This window comes from Falco punctatus, assembly GCF_963210335.1.
Source record: "Falco punctatus genome assembly, chromosome: 3".
NCBI classification, from domain to species: Eukaryota; Metazoa; Chordata; class Aves; order Falconiformes; family Falconidae; genus Falco; species Falco punctatus.
The window spans coordinates 9666666-9687239 of NC_137582.1; the positions used below are offsets into that span (position 1 = coordinate 9666666).

Here is a 20574-nt window from a genome sequence, read left to right on the forward strand (position 1 = left end):
TTATGCTGTCAGAAAGCTTTACTATATGATAGACAAACAAAAAAGAAAAATATAAAATTATAAAGATACAAACAGTTCTTGAGCTTCCTGGCAGGCCTTGTACATCCCTTTTAGTATTTTGACTTATTTCAAGAGGATGGCCGACACTGTTTCAGAAAATATATATGTAATAATTTAAATAACAAATACCCCAGATACAGGACCATTTGGCTGAATATGAGCTGTGCAAATATGTAGTTGTCATGTTTTGAGGTCCTAGTTGCATGTGCATGCTTCTTTGAGCTTAAACTATTGTCTTCTGCCTATTGTGATGAGGTCTTATTTTGCAGCTGATACAGAAAACATTGCATATTATAACCATAATGTGGGCCTCTCACTTTTTGTGTTAGCTTGACTAAAATCTGAATACAATCACTACATGCTCGCAGAGTAGCACTTATTTTCTTTCTAATGTATGCCTGATGTTTGTCAAGTTAGTCATCACATGTAATCACACAATTGAATTACTCGTATTTCTGTGAATTCCGAACAGTAGCATGCAAACTAAGCAAGCATATTGTAATGATGCTTGTAAAATGTAGTTTAATATTGAACTTATTTACATAAGCAGAGCATTTGATAATAGTAGGAGACTAAAAAAGAATTAGAATTTTTCTATTTTTTTTAAAAGAAACTTGAGAAGATTAGCGTGGTGTGGACTGTACTACCTGCAGTACAGCTAGAACAATCTGCACTGTTCACCTACTTCACTTTTAGTCCTTAATGATTTATTTTTCTATCTTAACAATTACATGACCTCTATGTGTTGGAATGTGATTTAAAAATAAAATCAAAATTCTCTAGGTGTGCTTCTGCTTTCTTTTAATGGGTAAGTTCTTTAGTGACCACTTTTTGATTTGATCTAATGATGTATGAAACAACTTCTTAAAACTTGTTCTTTCTTTTTAAAGTATAAACCTTGTGTGGACTTGTTTGCCTTTTCATGGTGATTGTAGTTCATTTTTACTGTCAAAATTCTATATGATTACTGCAACAGAGTCATACACACAACAGACTAATTAACTAGATTTCACAGATATGAGCTGGAGAAAGGAAACCTATTAAGCCCTTTCTCTGTCTGCAAAACAGAGGCACAGGTAGGACAGGACTGTGGTGAATACCAGACAAGTTGTTCAAACCATTTTGGACAGTGAAATCAGTAGCTTCATGCCCAACTGAATGATCTCTTCTTGAAAACAGTGTGTCCAAGTTGTAACATTTTTGTATTGTGACTTAATATGTATACATGTTGTAAATATACACAGAAGACAGATGTATGTGTGTGTGTGTATATACATATGCAGAAATAAATAGTGGGTATGTCAAACAGTCATAAAAAATTAGCAGAATAGAACCAAGTTCAGGTCTCTTAAGTCTTTGCCCAGAGACACTTGGTTTCATTCTCCCCAAGTCCATTATCTCTTCCATACAAAGCAATTTTATTTACCTAGAGCAAGTACCCTCCCCCCATTAAGTGCAACTACTATTAATTTCATTATTAGTCTGCTTCAGTATTCTTTTTTCCCTAGTGCCAACCCATGCCCAGAGAAGATTAATTTTAGTGGTGTAATACCTGAAACAGTGTCAGGGCTTGGGACTCCCACAACTAAGGGTGGTTCTAGTGGCTTGAGTTGACATATTTAATATTTTAAAGTGTTTTAATATAAATTTGAAATTTTTGAGGGATTGCTGTCCTTAATTAAGTGATTGATTTATTCTCTGAAAATTTTAGAAGACTTAAGGATTGTGGTTGGAAAATAAGGTATGAGCAGAAAATGAGTCTTGCTTGCTGGAGTTTCATTTTTTTGGAATTGTTTATAAAAATAGCTGTAAAGTCTGAATCATGACACAGTGCATGGGAAATAGAAGACGTAGGGGTTTCTATTCCTTATTCCTTAATCTCGGCACAACTCCTTACTGTGCAGTGTGCCAAATCATATTTGGCCCTGAAATACAGATCTGTATATGAATTCTTATGATCTCACATTTCTATCAGCAAGTTAAAAAAGCAACATTAGCATTCATGAGATTATACCTATGATAGATAAGAGTTTTTATTTCCTAATGTAAACATCGTTAAGTTCATAATTACCTTTCTGGTACATACCAACTCTTGACATTCAGTCTTGCCATTTGTCTATACTGTTTTATTCCCCAGGAAGATTCCTTTCAGCTGACAGGTGTTTTTTAATCTGTCAGGCTGCATAATTCAGTGTGTTTATCTACGATTTCAGAAATCATCTATTTATGTTTTAAAAGCTTTGTAATATTTCTGCCAACTTGCAATAAGCCTGGGACATACTGATTTTTTTAAAAAATTATAGAAATAGTTGACATTACTTTAAAAATGGACCAGGAATATTTGTTTATCACTGCTACTGAATTTTTGGTATTATAAACAGCTATGTCCTTCAGCCTGCTTTTCTGAGCAAAGTTAGAGATAATCAGCAGGAATTTATAATTTTATGGATGCAAAAAGCATTGAATTATCAGCTGATAAAACAACTGCATTCTGCGCATGTGTCTAGCTAAATTATAGGCAGTACATGTCACCACGCATTTTTAAAATTACAAAAGTGTTCATCAAAGAGCTGCTCTACAGTTATTAATTACTCTATATCCATATTAGTGTTTGTTAGACAGTTTTCTTGGTTTTTTTGTTTTTTTTTTTTGTTGTTGTTGTTTGGGTTTTTTTCTTTAGCATTCAAATGAATGTAAATGTCAACTCTTAATTAAAAATTATTACTTGCTCATTCTTACATGGTATTGGAATGCTACAGTACCAATTATTTATTTCCAGTTGTCTAAACCAATAATAGTTTAGAGTAGTATCTATAAACTGAAAATGAACTCTTGTAAGCTGTGTTGTTCATTTTAATGATGGTCAACAATACTTTAAAAACTGTTTGATGAGGACTTGCATAGGTATTCAAGGACAATAAATGGGTGGAGATTCAGCCTATATAAGTTAAATTTTAAAGCTGTTAATTAAAACTGAACTTGAACTTTTATTTAGCAAGTCTGCAGACTAAGATATTACATGAGTAAAACGTATTTGTGGAGAACTTAATCTAACTTTCCAGTGGTGTTTCAATTGAAAACTGGCTTGAATTTTGATTGCTTCAGTCTCAAGATACTAAGTTATTTTAACAGGGCTTTTTGAATGACTTGAACAACTACTTTCATCAGTAAATTTCAAATTTTATCTGTGGCACTTTGTATCATTCTCAGGGGAAAAAAATAAAAATCTGTGAACATCCCTAGAGAAAAAATATTCCTACTTTGGCAAAAGAAGTCCATAATACACAAGATGGCACTGTTTCACTTGTGAAAATGTCTCATTTCCCTAGATAACTGTGAAAAATGTGATATGAGAGTGCAGAAGGGTTTATATTTTTGTATAATTGAAAATAAGATATTTGCATAGTTGAATAGTTTTGTTTATTATAGACAAAACAAACTATAACTATATAGATGAAAGATCACATAACCGAGGCCAGTGAAAATGTCTCCAAAGTCACCGTTCATAAAATTGAATGTATCAGGAATTGGAAATCAGATCTGAACTAAAATTCTGTGTGACTTGCTCTTTCACTTCTAAGAATTCCAGAGAATTTGGAATTTAGCTTTCAGGTGGTAGTTTTTCTCTGAATCTTCTTGGAGCTCCTCTGACATGCATAATAAGCATATGATCTCTAGGGTGCTACACTTTGCTTTCAAGGTTAGCTTGTTAAGAGTAAGGGGTATGTGCTGAAGTGCACAGAAATCTCCTGCAGTGTAGAAGACTTCACTGTTTAATTAGGTCTTAAAGTCTAACATAGGTGTTTACTTGTAATTGAAAAAAAAAAAATTCTTTGTAGAGAGTATACAGAATATTTTCAAATATTTTTTTCTACTGTAGACATTTCTGACCTTAGGCAATATTCATAGGTTCAGCATTTGTGAAAACCCAGCTACATCTATTATTGTGCCAAACTGTGATATAGAAATATAATTTAAAATATTTCTGAGTATTTCACCAGAATTTTTTAAATAAATTGACAGTGTTTATATATTATATTATTCTTCTCAGGGGCTGAGTAGGAGATCTGCAAACTGTTGACCAGATCAGCTGCAGTCATTACAATAACATTTCAGCATTTTCAGTCTCAGATTTCTAAATTTAAATACATATGTACTGATAATTTGGTAGTACTTGATCTGCTCTTTGATATTATAAATTTCCTTAGGTGTTTTGACATAGAAAGGTGTGAGATTTTTTGTTCTTAAGAAAATGTGAGAATTCAGTCCCTCTAATTTTTGATAAGATTTGTCAAGGTAGATGTCAGTATTATTTCCACAGATCTGAGCTTCATTTAAAGACATACAGAAGTCAGTCAACAAAGGCACCATTCTTACCTGCTTATAGATTTTTGTAAGGCTTAAATAAGATCACTCAGAAAGTTACAAGGTTTAAATATGTTCACTCCGAAATTTCACCTGTTAGACATTTGCAAAATATTGGTGGGAGTATATGCTAAGCAGGTCTGTCTTTAGCAACTGCTACTTTCTATTTTGCATCACTGAGCAATTTCACTGTTGTACCCTCCTAGAGAAGAATGAACTGGAAGATGTGCTTTGGTAGCACATGGCCCTGTGTTTTCCAGCTGACACTTCATTCACAGGACCAGATTACAAGTAGATCCCATGAAACGTGTATATTGTTGTTACAGTGACCAACAGTGCTTACAGCTTTGCTCTGCAATCTGCTTCTATCCCACTTTCTCGTGTAGCCAGTATCTGTAGCTATTGCTATTGTACCCTCCAAGCAGGAAGGCTGAGAACTTAAATCAGTAATCTGTTATGCAGTCTGTAAATGAAGCTGCGTAATTATTGAAAGCTAACTGTTTATTTCTTTTTTTGTAACATTTGTGAATTTTCATTAGCCTGAACATTCAGACTTTTTTCCCTGCCATAACCATGCTTTGGTTAAACTGCTGTAGAAAGTGATTCTGATTTAGACCTCAAAGTGCTGTATAATCACAATGTATGTGTAATTTGAGATAGTTTTATTCTTCTTTCCTACATTTGTTTGGGTATGAAAAGTTATTGTACTTTGACCAACAAGCCAGTGGTTTGGCAAAAGGACCCTTTGTGGTAACTACATATTGTAGACCGTGACCATGTACTGATGATAGGGGACATTCTGCAAGTGTACTGTAATAAAATGCTAGGGAACAGTTTTATTCTGGGGTTTTATTATGTATTTATCTGTTTAATATGAATATCCAAAAGGCTTGTGTTCTTTTTCATGTTGACCTCTTCACAGTGATGAATTATATTTTGGTACTACCACGTGGTAAAAAAGCAATAGAGATCCTCAACTAGAGATACATATGGATGTGCTACAGTAGAAGTGACCCTTTTTTATGTTACAACTCAGTGAAGGTTTTTATCAAGGACAGCAACAAATAACTCCAGTTAGTATTCTGCATTAAATAAATAGATAAACAAATCTTCAACCATTTCTATGTAGAAACATTCTCTGGATCTGAATTTCAAATAAAAGATGAAATTTTTTGTTTATCTTATTTTGTTTGTAGGTATTGGTTGTATTTTGTGGACGTCAAAGCAAAATTTTGGTGTAATTTTGAAACGTAAGTTTACATTTGCATTATTCATTTGCTAGAGAATAGCATCTTTAAAATTTTCAATTTTGAGTTTCTACTGTCGCTACCACACAATGAAAATTTAAAGGTTTTTTGGGTGTTGTTTTGTTCTTTGATTGGTTTGGTATTTTTACCTTTTAGTTTCTCAATAACTATTTTGGACACTGAGACTACAATGGTCGCTGCAAAATAAGCATTCTAATTTTGCTGTGATGTTGCATCCAGTTGGGATTAGACATATTTTAAAGAAACACATCTCTGAAACGCTTCTGTGTTCCCAGTCTTACTACTCCGAGGAATGGAAATAGTGCTTGATAAATAATTATAATCTTAAACTTTTTTTCCTAAAACACCTTAAGCTTGTGGTTTTTTTTTTTTTCCCTGAACTTGTTCAAGAGTTGCATAAAAGATTGGAATTTACATTTCCTTTTGCTCTTGATTTAAAGTGCATTTTCAAGTAACAGAAGTCAATCCTTCAATAAGTGAAATAAGCTTGGAAAGGGTACCAGTGGCAGAGCCAGTGTATTAGCACTCGCTGTATTTCAGAACTCAAATGAATAGAAACGTAATGAAGAAACTGAAGCATTAGCTTCCTCAAAACATTCACTTAAAACTGGAGTGTGTTTTAAGTGCTGGTAGTCACAGAACAACATAATATTGTCTATTAGTGAGGAATTTACGCTTTTGTTTTTAATCATTACAGTGCTTTCATTTAATTTCAGTTAACCAACAACAGGTACTATATGAGAAATCAGAAGCAGTTTGAGATGGGAATCTTGGATGAATATGAACAGTACAACAGGAATTTCGTTTCCAGTGTAACTATCTTTGTTTAGCTGGCTGTAGTACTCCAAAGAGGGGTCAGATCGACTCTCCATGTTCAGTTCTGCTGAAGATGCACAGTGCAGTGCACTCTCTGCTTTTATACTCAAGGTTAACCAGTTAATGAGATAAAGATAGGAGTTTTATATCCTGATTCAATTAGCAAGATGAATTTTAAATGCCTATTATTATTTCACTTTTGTGGAATAGAGCATCTTCAAAATGCAAGTCTAAATGCTGTGTTTCCCCCATTTAGGTTACTAACTGTGGTCATTGTATATTGCTTTGAGCTGGAGGGGTTGGACTTGATGAGGTGCATTCCTTCCTGCGTTGTTTTAATATTTTCTGTATCTAGTGATTGTGTGAAAATCATGTTCTGCACTTCAGACTGATAGAAGCATGAAACAGATTTATTCTCTAATTTTTCCATTATGAGTTGTTGAGGATGCTGTTTATGGTAAAGTTATTTCCCGGCAGTTACTGGCCAGCTTCATTTTGGGACATCAGGTACCTTGCTGATCACTCACTGCTGTGGTACAGTGTCATTTCGCTATGTGTAAAGCTATGGAGACTATAAATTTAAAAAATCTTCTAGGCCTTATGGTGCTATGACTAAATTGATTTCTTATGGAATTGAGGACAACCTTGCAGAAGAAAACATGCTTTGCAAATTTTTGTTTTTAAAGTGGCATTGGAGAGATATTGCAGAAATTTCTCAACAATTCTAAAGACAAAAGGGCAGTATAGATTTCAATGAAGACTGAAGGCTCAAAGAGAAAAGGGTGACTAAGAGGAGTTTTTTTTTCCCACTTTCTTCTGCTTCTGCATAGAATCATAGAATAGTTTAGGTTGGAAAAGACCTTTAAGATCACTGAGTCCAATCATAAACCTAACATTGTCAAGTCCACCACTAAACCACGTCCCTAAGTGCCACATCTACGCATCACCTAAACATCTCTAGGGATGGTGACTCAATCACTTCCCTGGGCAGCCTGTTCCAATGCTTGACAACCTTTTCAATGAAGAATTTTTTCCTAATATCCAATCTAATCCTCCCCTGTCTCAACTTAAGGCCATATTCTTTTGTCCTATCGCTTGTTACTTTGGAGAAAAGACCAACACCCACCTTGCTTCAACCTCCTTTCAAGTAGCTGTAAAGAGTGATAAGGTCTCCCTGATCCTCCTTTACTCCAGGCCAAACAACCCCAGTTCCCTCAGCCACTCCTCATAATATTCATGCTTTGGAGCCTTCACCAGCTTGGTTTCCCTTCTTTGGACAGCCTCCAGCATCTCCATGTCTTTCTTGTAGTGAGGGGCCCAAAACTGAACACACTATTCGAGATGCAGCTTCACCTGTGCCAAGTACAGGAGAACAATCACTTCCCTAGTTCTGGCCACACTGTTTTGGAGACAAGCCAGGATGCTGTTGGCCTTCTTGGCCACCTGGGCACACTGCTGGCTCATATTCAGCCGTCTGTCAACCAGCACCCCAGGGTTCTTTTCCACCAAGCAGTTTTCCAGCCACTCTTCCCCAAGTAGTGTTGTGGGGGGGTTTTGTGACCCACGTGCAGGACCTGGCACATAGCCTTGTTGAACCTCATACAACTGGCTTCAGTCCATCAATCCAGCCTGTCCAGATCCCTCTGTAGAGCCTTTCTACCCTCAAGCAAATCAACACTTAGCCCCAGTGTGGTGTCATCTGCAAACTTACTGAGCATGCAGTCAATACCCTCACCCAGATCATTTCTAAAGATTCTGATTGGAACTGGCCCCAATACTGAGCCCTGGGGAACACCACTTGTGACTGGCTGCCAACTGGAATTAACTTCATTCACCACAACTCTTTCAGCCCAGCCATCCAGTTTTTTACCCAGTGCAGAGTACACCCATCTAAACCATGAGCAGCCAGTTTCTTCGGGAGAATGCTGTGGGAAATGGTGTCAAAGGCTTTAGTAAAGTCCAAGTAAACAACATCAAACAGTCTTTCCTTCATTTGCTAAGTGGGTCACCTTGTCGTAGAAGGAGATCAGGTTCATCAAGCAGGACCTGCCTTTCATAAACCTATACTTGGCTGTGCCTGATCCCCCAGTTGTCCTGTACGTGCCACGTGATGGCACACAGGATGATCTGCTCCATAGCCTTCCCTGGCACCGAGGTCAGGCTGACAGGCCTGTCATTTCCTGGATCCTCCTTCCTGCCCTTCTTGTGGATGGGCATCACATCTGCTAACCTCCAGTCAACTGGAACCTCCCAGGTTAGTCAGGATGGCTGATGGAAAGAGTCTCAGTGAGCGCTTCCATCAGCTCCCTCTATACCCTAGGGTCGATCCCATCCGGCCCTGTGGATTTCTGTGTGTCTAAGTGGTGTAGCAGGTTGCTGACCATTTTGCCCTGGATTATGGGAGTTTCTTTCTGCTCCCCATCCCTGTCTTCTAGCTCAGGGGGCTGGGTACCCAAAGAACAACTGGTCTCACTATTAAAGACTGAGTCAAAGAAAGCATTAAGTACTTCAGGCTTTTCGTCATCCTTTGTCACTATTTTTCCCTGCGCATCCAGTAAAGCATGGAGTCCTCCTTCTGTTGTTAATGTATTTCTAGAAACTTTTTTTTTAATTGTCTTTCACAGCAGTAGCCAGATTAGGTTCTAGTTGGGCTTTGGCCCTTCTAATTTTCCCCCTGCATAACCTCACAACGCTTTTGTAGTCCTCCTGAGTGGCCTGCCCCTTCTTCCAAAGGCAGTAAACTCTCCTTTTTTTCCTGAGTTCCAGCCAAAGCTCTCTGTTCAGCCATGTCAGTCTTCTGCCCTGCTGGCTCCTCTTTCAGCACATAGGGACAGCCTGCTCCTTTGCCTTTAAGCTTTCCTTCTTGAAAAATGTCCAGCCTTCCTGGGCTTCTTTGCCCTCCAGGCCTGCCTCCCAAGGGACACTGTCAGCCAGTCTCCTAAACAGGCCAAAGTCTGTCCTCTGGAAGCCCAGGGTAGCAGTTGTGCTAACTCCCCTTTGTACTTCTCTGAAAATCAAAAATTATCATTTCATGATCACTATGCCCAAGAAGGCCTCCAACCATCACATAAACCACAAGTCTTTCTCTGTTCACAAACATTAAGTCCAGCAGGCTGCCTTCCCTAGTTGGCTCACTCACCAGCTGTGTTAGGAAGATACCTTCCACAAACTTCAGGAACCTCCTAGGCTGTTTAGTCCCTGCTGTACTGTATTTCCAGCAGGCATCTGGTAAGTTGAAGTCCCCCACAAGAACAAGGGGTAGTGATTTGGTGACTTCTCCCAGCTGTTTATAGAATATTTCATCTGCTTCTTCTTCATCCTGGTTGGGTAGTCTGTAACAGACTCTCACCGTGTTACCTGCATGGTCGGCCTTCTCCCTGATTCTTACCCATGAACACCCTATAGTCACTATCATTAAGTTCTAGACAATCAAAACACTCCCTTACATACATGGCTCCTTCACGGCCTCTCCTTCCTTGTCTATCCCTTCTGAAGATTTTCTAGCTATCCATTGCAGAATTCCAGTCATGCGAGTCATCCCACAATGTTTTCTCCCAGTCATACTGACAATTCTTGCACTTAACTTCTTTCCAACACAGCACTACCAATACCAAAATAGAAGAGTGAAGAAAAAGGGGCTGATGTTTCCCTCTCTTAAGTGCAGGAGTCCCAATGCTCCTGCTATTTCAGAGCTACAGGATTCAGTTCCCTGTGGTGGCTTCATGCAGAATCATTGTCTGGGTTTTTTTAAGCATGAAATGAAGATTTGAGAATATCTGATGATGAAAAGATATTATACTTATTCAGGCATTTTTTGACCATATCCATTCCTCTCTCTTTTGATTGAGATTCCAACAGAATTATTACTGAAATTCTGATTGAAGACCAATAAAGCTGCTAGAGTTTGATAGGATGGTAAATGGATATAATTGAATTGGAGTTTTGCAGCCTAGCATGGTGATGTTCTTTCTCTAGTGCTCTAGAACACTCTTAATATCTACAGAGGCAATAAATAGGAACTAGGTACCTATGTCTGCTGTTTGTGCTTTCGGACATGTCTCTTACGATTTGGATAACTGACCAGGACGTTTTTAAGTGCCCATTAAATCTTACCATATTTTAGAACTCCTGGCATGCTATACATGCCTGTTTATAAAGAAAGCCCTAAGATACTTACAGCATCTGTGAAAACATAACTAGACCATAAACATAATCTTTTTTAAGAGTCTTATGTATTCCTTCATTAGCGGTTAGGGACGGGTAATGTGCTTTACTTCTGTCCTCCCCAAAAGTGTAAGCATCACAGTGCATCTCTCGTATGATGTATCTTTTGCCTACTTAGCTCCTGCTCTTTTCCTGCAGATATGAAAGTCTTTTTTTGTATGTGGTATTGTCTGTCTGTCCATAGTCATAGCTGTAGGTTCTTCACTGGGGTACTGACTTCACTAAGAACTTGTCTTGGGAAGTTGGAGACAATGTCTTCAAAAGATTGATCCCAGCCTTCTCCCTTCCACAAAAGTGACCAGAGAACCACATGGGGGTCTTGGGAGTATTTGTACATAGGACGGTGAGATCAAACTTGAACTCTTGTATCCATGTTTTCCCTTCTCCTTCAATTTCTGGTAAATTGTATGAAATTAGTAGGTTTTGTTAACAGATAAATTTGCTTCATAGTTTAAGAAATATATTTACATGTACTGTAACGTCTTTGTTAGCTTTGGCTGTAAGGTGATATTAAATACTTGTGATATGTGAAAGTAGGACATAAGGTGTTTTCAAGGTTGGAAAATCTTAATAGCATTTTCTTTCTTTTACTAGAACTCCAATCATCATCATCAAAGTAGTTTAGATGCTAGAATATAGATGTTCTTAAACTATCTGTTAACATGCACTTAAAAAAATCTAATTGATGATGTAATTCTTTGCAACTTCTATGCAGTCTGCATGAAGACCTTTTAATGAACATTTACACAAGGTCACCAATAACCTACAATATCTTTTAGTATTGGATTTATATGAAAATAACCAAAAATCTCTTTTGCAGTTTCAAAGGGCTTAAATATGGTATTTTACTGTCATGTACTTCATCAATATTTTATGTAAAGTGAATTGAAAAGCACTTTTTACCAAATCAAAGGCTTCAAAAATATTGCATAACTTCCTTTCTTTTTCTGAAAAGATTTTTTTTAGCATAAAAAGGTGAATAAGGAGCTCGAAACTGAGAAAGGTAATATTGATAATGTGATGCATATTAAGAGTTACATTAACAAAGGTGAAATACCTTGTCAGTCAGTGGCCAAACAGACTGCCTACACTGGAAGGCCAACTAGCTCTGTATTGCTCCAACATGGGCTTTGGGGCTGGTCTGCAAGGGTGGGGCATCTGGTAGTGACTCCCACCCAGGCTGGGCAGGGCCGTCACCAGTGGGGCACCATCCATCCCACAGTGCCTGAGCAGCTGGGCAAGCAAAGCCGGGTTAGTGGCAAGTCCCACTGACAGTCCGGCAGTCACCAATCCAGAAAAAGGCAAGGTAACAAGCCAGGTCTGAGGTTAGCCTCAGAAATCCCAGTGAAAGTGCTGGAACAACCAGGAGCAGGACTGGGAGGAGGTGTGCCTCCAGCACAGCTCAAGCCAGGTCTCGGTGCCCCTGGACACATGTCCATGGGTGCATGGGTGGGGGTCCCTGGTGAGGCTGGTGAGGGCAATTAAGGCTTATTAGTATATGCCCCAATTGCAATGTAAAGTTTTGGTCCTGTGATGGAGATTGCAGTTTCACCAAGATCCCCATGGCACGTGGATGATGGGGAAATGTAAGCAAATCATACAGATCAGGTGGACATAATCAGCTGTAGATTTACAGGTGTAATGCAATCACAGGGTGAGAACTGACATAGCTTTGTGGATCACAAGACAGCAGTGAAAATACAGGTTACCACTGGCATCAAACTCTTTTAAGTTCAAGCATGCAGGATGCTGCTTTCTGACATTATTCATATAATTTCATGGGAGAAAGGCTATCATCACAGGAGATCCCATTTCAGCAGTCATCTTTTAAAAATCAGATTTGTGATTTGGACAGAAGAGGTGGAAGAAAATGGACAGTAAAATACACTGCAGTCCTCTCAGATGGTATTGGATTCATGCTTATTACATCATGTAGGAATTCTTTTGCCAGAGGTGGCTGGGGTGATCATATCTCCTAGGATCACATTCTAATCCTGTTACATCAATACCAGTTTAAAGAAATGACACTGACAAAAGTTTTTCTGATCTCAGTTAAGTTTGTATAAATTTCTTTGAGAGTCAGAATCACTACAATGATGGAAACTGAATAGCTTGCCTTTAGAGTGCAGCGAGAACAGACACTGGCTGGTATATCAGAAGTTGCTGCTCTTGCTTTTATTGCAATATTCACCAAAATGTTGTAAAACTTTTGGAAACGTTTATTTTTGTGCCAGGTTACTGTGTCACATCACTTAACATGCATTTTCTTAATGATTTAGAAGGAACCAGAAGTCTGAAGTCGTTTGAGTTAATTTTATGGGTAATTAGTTGATAAGAAGCCCTTCTTTATTTTGATGCTTGAACTTTAATCTTTTTTGGACATCTTTGAGCATAATTATTAAACAGTGAGAGTGATGAAAAAGAACTTCAGGTTTATGCAATTTCTTCAAATATGTGGGATTATAATTTAGTATCTTTTGGTCATTCATTTTTAAATTTTCTTAAAAAAACAGTGCAATTGAACCAGCACTTCTGCTGTTTAGGCAGTCATGTATAGCTGAAATATAGCTGAATTTCATTGTAATCTTTTTTTTTTCATTGCTTTTTACTTATATTGCCCCCTGCAAACTAATGGAGATGCAAGATAGATATGAATGCCTCCATTTCTACTAAGCAGTTACTAATCTTGCTGTTGTCTTGGGACATACAGGAATGGAGATAGATTTTTCTCCATGAGTTAACCTTATGTAGAAGAATATGGCCTGCTTCAATTATATCTTTTAGGCTTTATCTTTGGGCTTCATGGTTTCCCAGTATATTTTCTTGAGCCACAATTCACTGCAGCACGGTGGCAGGGAGGAGAAAATATATACAGAAAGAAGGTTCAGCTCCTCAGCTATTATTTATGGTGATGACTTCCATCTCCTGAGTACTATTTATCACAGAGTTTGATTGTCGTAGTTTCTATGGTTTCATAGAAATTTGCATGTTGCAACTCCTGTAAGAAGTGTACTCTATAAAACAGTGCCAAGGATTATCTACAGAAATAATTCTTAACCTGTGTCAGAATACTTGAAGTATGCAGATTTGTAGATATATAGTCTCTATAAATATCACTGTAGAAGCAGGAATGAGGAAAACCCAACTTTCAGTGGGAACACTCAATAGATACTTTAGGAGACACAGAAACTACATTCTTGGAGTTCCTGCTTTTCTGTAGGTTATTCTCTCTAGGTTAAATTCATATTGCTGAGCTAAGTGCTGCTAATAGTTACGAAATTCCATTAAGGATTTCATAGTTGTCAAAGGAGTCAGTTATGGCAAGAAAACGTAATTTAGCATTCTACAGTTGTACTGAATATAAATCCTCTTTCAGGATTTTTACTGTTGTGATATATTGGAAATTGAAAAGCCTACAGACAATTAATGTGAAATAGGCCTTTTAAGAAACAAAAATTTATATGTGTTTTCTTGTGCCAGGTGTTTTAGGCATTAGGGCTTATAAGAAAAACTTCATTAATCAAATGGATAGTAACTCATCTTTCTTTGTCCTTTTTGTCAGAATAGTATTGGTGTGACTTCCGCAGCACAGACTCTTGTTTCAGTTGGTATGTTCAGGTCCTTCAGTTGTTGTTGAGAATTTGATAGACATGCTAAGCAGAAAAAAAAAAAAAATATTAGAAACCTAAGTAGATTGCAGAGGCCTTTCTTGTAATGCTTAATCTTTTCATATTATGTTTACCAATGGTAAATAACTGGCCTGAAAAAAAAAAAACAAAAAACAAAAAAAACCCCAAACCATTAATTCTAACTGAGAACAATGATAAAAATGCCTTAGAAAAATAGTGTCAACATTTCTGAGTATTTCTGGAAGACTGAGAAAAGTATCCTCTGGGAATAAGGCTTGACACTTCTCTGGTGTTTGTAGATGGAAGGAATTTGGAGGAATGTGTTTAGATCAGGATGGTCAATAGAATATTATCTTTGTATGCTTGTTGAATCGCTCTTAGGACAAAATTTAGAAGCAGAAAATACTTCATTTTTAGCAACTAGGATTACCTAACAGTGCAGCTGGGAGTTTTACCAAATCAGTTGCTTCAAAGGCAGCTTAAATTTAGGAGTGGATAGGTATCTGTCATTTAAAAATATTCCCTTCTGGAATATAACAGTGCGTGCTGTCCCAAAAAACAAATGCAACCCATTTTCCATTAAAAAGTCCCACAAATATAAGTAAATGGATCTATTTTGTAAACCTATAAATATACCAGTCTAATATACATCTATCGTGGTCTAATAGAAAACCAGTAGTGAATGAATAGTACTGTACAAGAATGATTATTAACTTTGTAAGATGAGTAAATGATATATGTCTGAAAACAGTAATGGTATTCTAGGTTTGTATTTTGGAAGGTGGTGTCATATCTTACAGCAGTGGAAGAGAATATCAGTTCTGGGCATGGTGTTGTAGTGTAAAACACAAGGTCGTAACACTATAATTTATCAGTCTGTTGCATTTTCTTATCAGTTAATGAATAGAGGAAATTATTTAAATGAATGCAAATAGGAGCACATCACGTAGTTGTGATGGTCTCTTCACTTTGAAATAAAAGTTTTAATTTTTATTTTTTACTTTAAAAATGAATGCAGTGATCTTTCTTTTCTCTTTTTTTCTTCACATTCCAAAACATTCAAGCATTACAGCAAAATTAATGATTAAAGAAGAACTCAGTACTGTGGTGAGCACTGCAGGACAGGATGAGAAAGCCGGGCGGGATGTGCTGTGTCAGAACAGTGCTCCCTTGTCTGCAGTGCTTTGCCTCTGAGGATGGGCCTGTGACTAGCCAGAAGTACCGAAGTGCCCTCCTGTGCCACTGCACCTGTGACAGAGGAAGGTACTTGGGAGGCAGGAGGGGAAGGCGGGTGGACCTGGCCGCTCCCTGTGGGCCAGTGCCCTCCTGGCACTGGCATCTGTTGGTTTGACCTGACACTGCTGTTGGACAGATTCGTTTCTGAGCTTGCCGATACGACTTGCCAGGGCTCCAGGCTGCAGCCATTCTGTGTCTGCTGTCTAGAGCAGGATGTTCTTCCCTCTGCCCAAAGCTATCTCCAACCAGTTTGTCAGGCACCACCTAGGTTTCTCAGGATGGGATGAGTAACCCTTGTGTATTCAGCTTACCCACCGTATTCATGGCTGTGCCCTCCTCAGGCACCTGCAAGCTGAGGAGGCCCAGACTGTTTGTTCTCGCTTCACCTTACTTACTGTGGTTATTTTTTTCTTCCTTGTATGCCATATAAATCATTTGCAGGGAAAATTAAGTACTGACATGGCTAGCTTTATATGAGACACCTTAGTATAAGACCTCCTTCAAGCCAGTTATACTTGTGCCTTAATACTCAGAGCACTTAATTACTTCAGGCAAAGTCAATTTTAAACAGTATATTTTGTTCTTAATACTGTGATTTGTAAAACTGAAATTAAATTACTAACGCAAAGAAGTAGCAGCCTCATGATGCAAAATGAAAACAATACACAACAAAATGTGGCAAAATGAAATAGTGAAAGCATGGGAATTAACATGAGAAAGTTCGTAACGCAGATAATGTCTGTTTGGTGTTACGCAAGAACAGAGATCGAGCTGGATGGACAGAATGGCCCAACAGCAGCAGAAACAGCCCAAAGATAAAGAGTTTCCTTGCCAGGAAAAGTTCCTGTATGTGATTATGGACTACCAGGAAACGACTTTTCTAAATCTTGAGCATCTACATTAAGCTGCCAAATATATAATCATTATATTTTATCTCAGTAACAAAATTGCTGCTTGTATTTTATTTCTGTATTTTCTTACTTTGGGGGAGGCATTTAGTTTTCTGAGCTGAAAATGGATAGACTGTGGGGCTACCTTAGAGCTCTAAGCAATTGAAATGGCTCAACTCTTATTTGAAGTTCAGATTTCACTAGGCACAGCTTCCCCATTCTGGTATCTCTGAAGAACATTCCATAGGTTTAATATGTGGAAATTTAAAAGCATATTTCACATCTAGCGCTTAATTTTGCAGTTGTGGCAGTGCATCCAGAATTCAGAAAGCTGCTCTTTATGAATCAATGTCTATTAAAATTCATGCCAGTATTATTGCTTTACTTCACATAGGAAACTATTCTGTATATCAAAGAGTATACACTGATATTTAATTTATTTTTGAACTATCTAGTTTTTAAACACCAAAAATGTTGTTACTTGGTTAAATAAACATGTTAGGGAAATAAATTTAAAGGAAAATTAATTGTGTAATATCATCATAAGCCACTATGGAAATCGTATGTCATAGAAGATACTGCTCTATTCTCTAAAAATAGATGTTTTGCAAAATATAGTGATTTTGACATCCATAATTGCCTGGATTTTGTTGTTTCTTATAATTCTTTCCAACTCTTTTAATATAAACAGTGGCCGATGGTCAAATTTGCAGAAATTTATTTAATTGTGATTAAACTAGCTAAAATGGTTCATTGAATGGAAATTCAGTTGCTCTGTAATTTTATCATTTAACATGCCAACTTCCTTGTGTTTTGTTTAATATGATTTTTCAGGTTGCGAGTGTACATCTAATGGTAATGCCACAAGAAATTTAGGGGATCATTTATGGGAGACTACATCAATTGTTTTTGTTAATAATTCCTTCACTTCCAATTGCTTATGGCTAATTAGTTGGAGTTTCTGCTATTTGACAGTTGAGTTTGCTAATTATTTTTTTATCCATCATGCAGATTTTGTGGTAAATTACTGCTCCTTGTTTGGAGAGTTTCTTGAGCAGATTTCTTAGGATAATGCTTGGGATTTTGAATTTAATTTTCTACAGATGTCTGCCATGACTAATACTAAATTTTGTTGTCTATGTAAACATCGTTAATAATGCACAGTTTTTCAGTGTAGTAGCACCAGGAGTTCTGAGATACAATATCTTGGAAATTATACTGGCAGACCGTTTTTTTTAAAGGTTCTGATTGGTATAGGGCTCTGGTAAATTCTCAGAACTTTCAGAATAAAAGTTGCCACATGCAACCACAGTTTTGCTGCCTTCTCTAGGTATCCTCTGTGCCATGAACATATGCTGTTTGATCCATCCCCCCGCGTTCTTAATCAGTGTCTTTGGCATGGAAAATATCCACAAGATGACTATTGTTAGCCAATACTATGAATAAACTGGAAGGTAATAGAAAGAATTTGATGGTCTTTACAAGGAGGAGCATGATTAGTCCATCCGAATACATACAAGAATGTTCCTTCTGGGCAAAGAAAGATCTCTTTTCGGGCATTTCCTCAAACTTGCACAAGGGCCACCAATACATGTGAAATGTATAGGGCTTCAGTGGGGTGCTTTCTTGTTTCCAACTGTTTATTTCCACTAGGAGAACCTAAACATAGATAGCTTTTCTAGGTGAAAAATTACAGTTGCCAGAGCAATACTGTGTAAGTGGAGAGTGGAAGTAATCCTATGAATGGGCAGGGAGCTAGCAATAGCAAAATCTTTCTATTAAGAAATGGCTCAAAATACTTAAAATTTCAAAAAGCCACAGTCAAAGGCAACTGCAGTGGTTTCCTTTTCCTCAGTAGTTTCGGCAGCACTGCACTAGATCTGTAACTTAACACAAGCAAGTGATCTGAAGCATCACTGAAGTTTGTCTTTTATAATGGGCAGTGCTGGGCTGTGTATCTAAAGTGGAGAGGGCAGGCATGTGCCTGGCGTGTGGCAATAAATGGAATGATAGTGCCTCTACCCCCACATATGGAATTACCAAAGAATCAGTAAATGTAGCTGAATTATTTTGTACTTTATTAAGTTATTTGATGGAGCTGATATCAAGGCATGGTGCAGCGTGCTGAGGACAATCTTACTGAAGTAGTATTATTCAGGATATATAAGGGTAACTGCTAGTAGTGATATTAAGCAAGACGGCTGTGGTCTGCTCTGAAGTGAAGAGCAAAGTCAGCAAGCATGATTTACTTAATTAAACTGGTAGATGGGGTTCATTTTTAATTTTATGTTCTCATTCACCTTGGAAGTAGACTGCTAATATCTAAAGCCTACTGTGAATCACAATTCCTTTTTCAAACTGGAAAATACCTCTAAGGTTACTCAATTTCAGCAAGAAACTCTTTGTAATAATGAATACCATTTGAATTTTCATAATAGTGATATCAGGAGAGTATCATAGTTCCACTAAGTGTTGAAAGATCGTTAAACTTATTTGAAAAACACTATGATAGGCTTTTTTTAGAAACCTATATTACATTTAGAGCGGTAAAGAGGGTGGAAGCAAGGAACAGTGGAATAGCATGAATGAGCAGAAGAGGATGCAAAGATGTGATTCCTGCTGCAGTCAGTTTCTCACAAAGAAGTGCAGAATAAGGGTAATCAGAAGCTTCATTAAAAACTACACTGTCTGAATACAAATTCTATGAAGTTTTGCAGCCCCTAGCTCTAAAAGTAATAGTACTTCTGGATACTCCATCCCTTCACAACCGTGGCTGTAATTAAACACTGTAACAGCATTTGTCTACATCTAGAGCATAAATGTGAAAATAGTGGTAAAGAGTTGTATGCCTAATGACATAAAGTTGCTTATCAAAAAAAAGAGGAAGTAGCTCTTTGGCTCTTGTTGAGATTGGATTGGGCCTGTGTAAATGTTACATTTTGTGGGAGAAAGAGAAGGCATTTGATTTTGTATGTATGGCTGTTTATAGGTAGGAGCTAAAACCTGTACTTTGTTGGCCAAGTGTTACTTATTTAAAAAAAAAAACACAACAACAAACCCATAAAAAATTGCTTGAATTTGATCTACGGGAGTTAAAGGATATGATGTTGTCCTGTTTAGAGGAATTAAACAGGAGATAAGTAGTTACAATTTGCCTAAATGAAGAATCACTTTATAACAATAGTTTCCTAATGTACTTAAAGATAGACACACACACGTGCACACACATACAAAAAAACTTGGTTACATGTTAGCCAACTGAATATAACCTGGTGATATTGTTTTGCTCTTTCTATATAATTGACAGGCTGTGATAAAACTAAGATGCTTTCATCTTCAGGTGTGAAGGTTGTTGGGTTTTTTGTTTGGTTTTTTTTTTTTTTTTTTTTTCTAAATACTCTTTTAACGTCCTGTGCATTTCCCTTTTTAACAACAGAAAGAGAAATCCCAAACCCCTGTTTTCCTGCTGCCCTCAGAAGAAAGAAAATCTCCCTCCCAGAAAAATGCCAGATAATGTTTTGATGTTTATAAGGGGTAGGGGTGGAGGACAAGAGAGCTATATTCTAATTACAGAATTTAGTTTTTTCTTATTTGCGGCATAATAAGTACGTTGTCATCATTCTGCTTGACTGGCACATTTTTAATGCTGCCTTGGGCTGTCACTGGGTGAATGTGAACTTCGTTACTCTTTTTTACCTTAATGTATACTGACAACTCCAGTATTAATTTCAATGTCTTTGCATCTCTTTGGGGAAAAAAAAAACCCAAAACAAAACCCCAAACCCAGGAAATACTTCCACTTCATCTTAATTAGTAACACTTGTATAACTTTTTTGATTATGATAGCAATGTGGTAAGAAATTTCAATTTTTCCCTCATGATATTAAGAGGAACAAATCATGAAAGGTGATCTTTTTGTAAGGGGGCAGAATATGTGGCTCATCTAAATGGCAAAGCAAGTTAGTGTGGCTTTAGTCATAAGAATCACTTGCACTCAGGATTTACTTCTTCATCTGGGAAGTTGGAGCATTTGCCTGAGAGGGATTTATAGAGCTTCAGAGGAGTGTGCAGCTGTTGCAAGCAGCA

At 37.3% G+C, this 20574-nt stretch overlaps 1 protein-coding gene across 12 annotated transcripts in view; it reads left to right on the top strand.

The window, feature by feature from the left end:
- Positions 1-20574, top strand: part of CDH18 (cadherin 18) — a 689972-nt gene that overhangs the window by 380936 nt on the left and 288462 nt on the right. For 2 of the 12 annotated variants that reach the window (XM_080377756.1, XM_080377758.1), the window contains exon 4: positions 5622-5675. The exons of 8 other annotated variants lie outside the window; for them this stretch is intronic. The gene's annotated coding sequence lies outside the window, so the exon portion shown is untranslated. Of the gene's footprint in view, positions 1-2398; positions 11077-20574 lie in introns of those variants that run through there. 2 more of the 12 variants (XM_080377759.1, XM_080377754.1) reach the window with 2 other exon arrangements.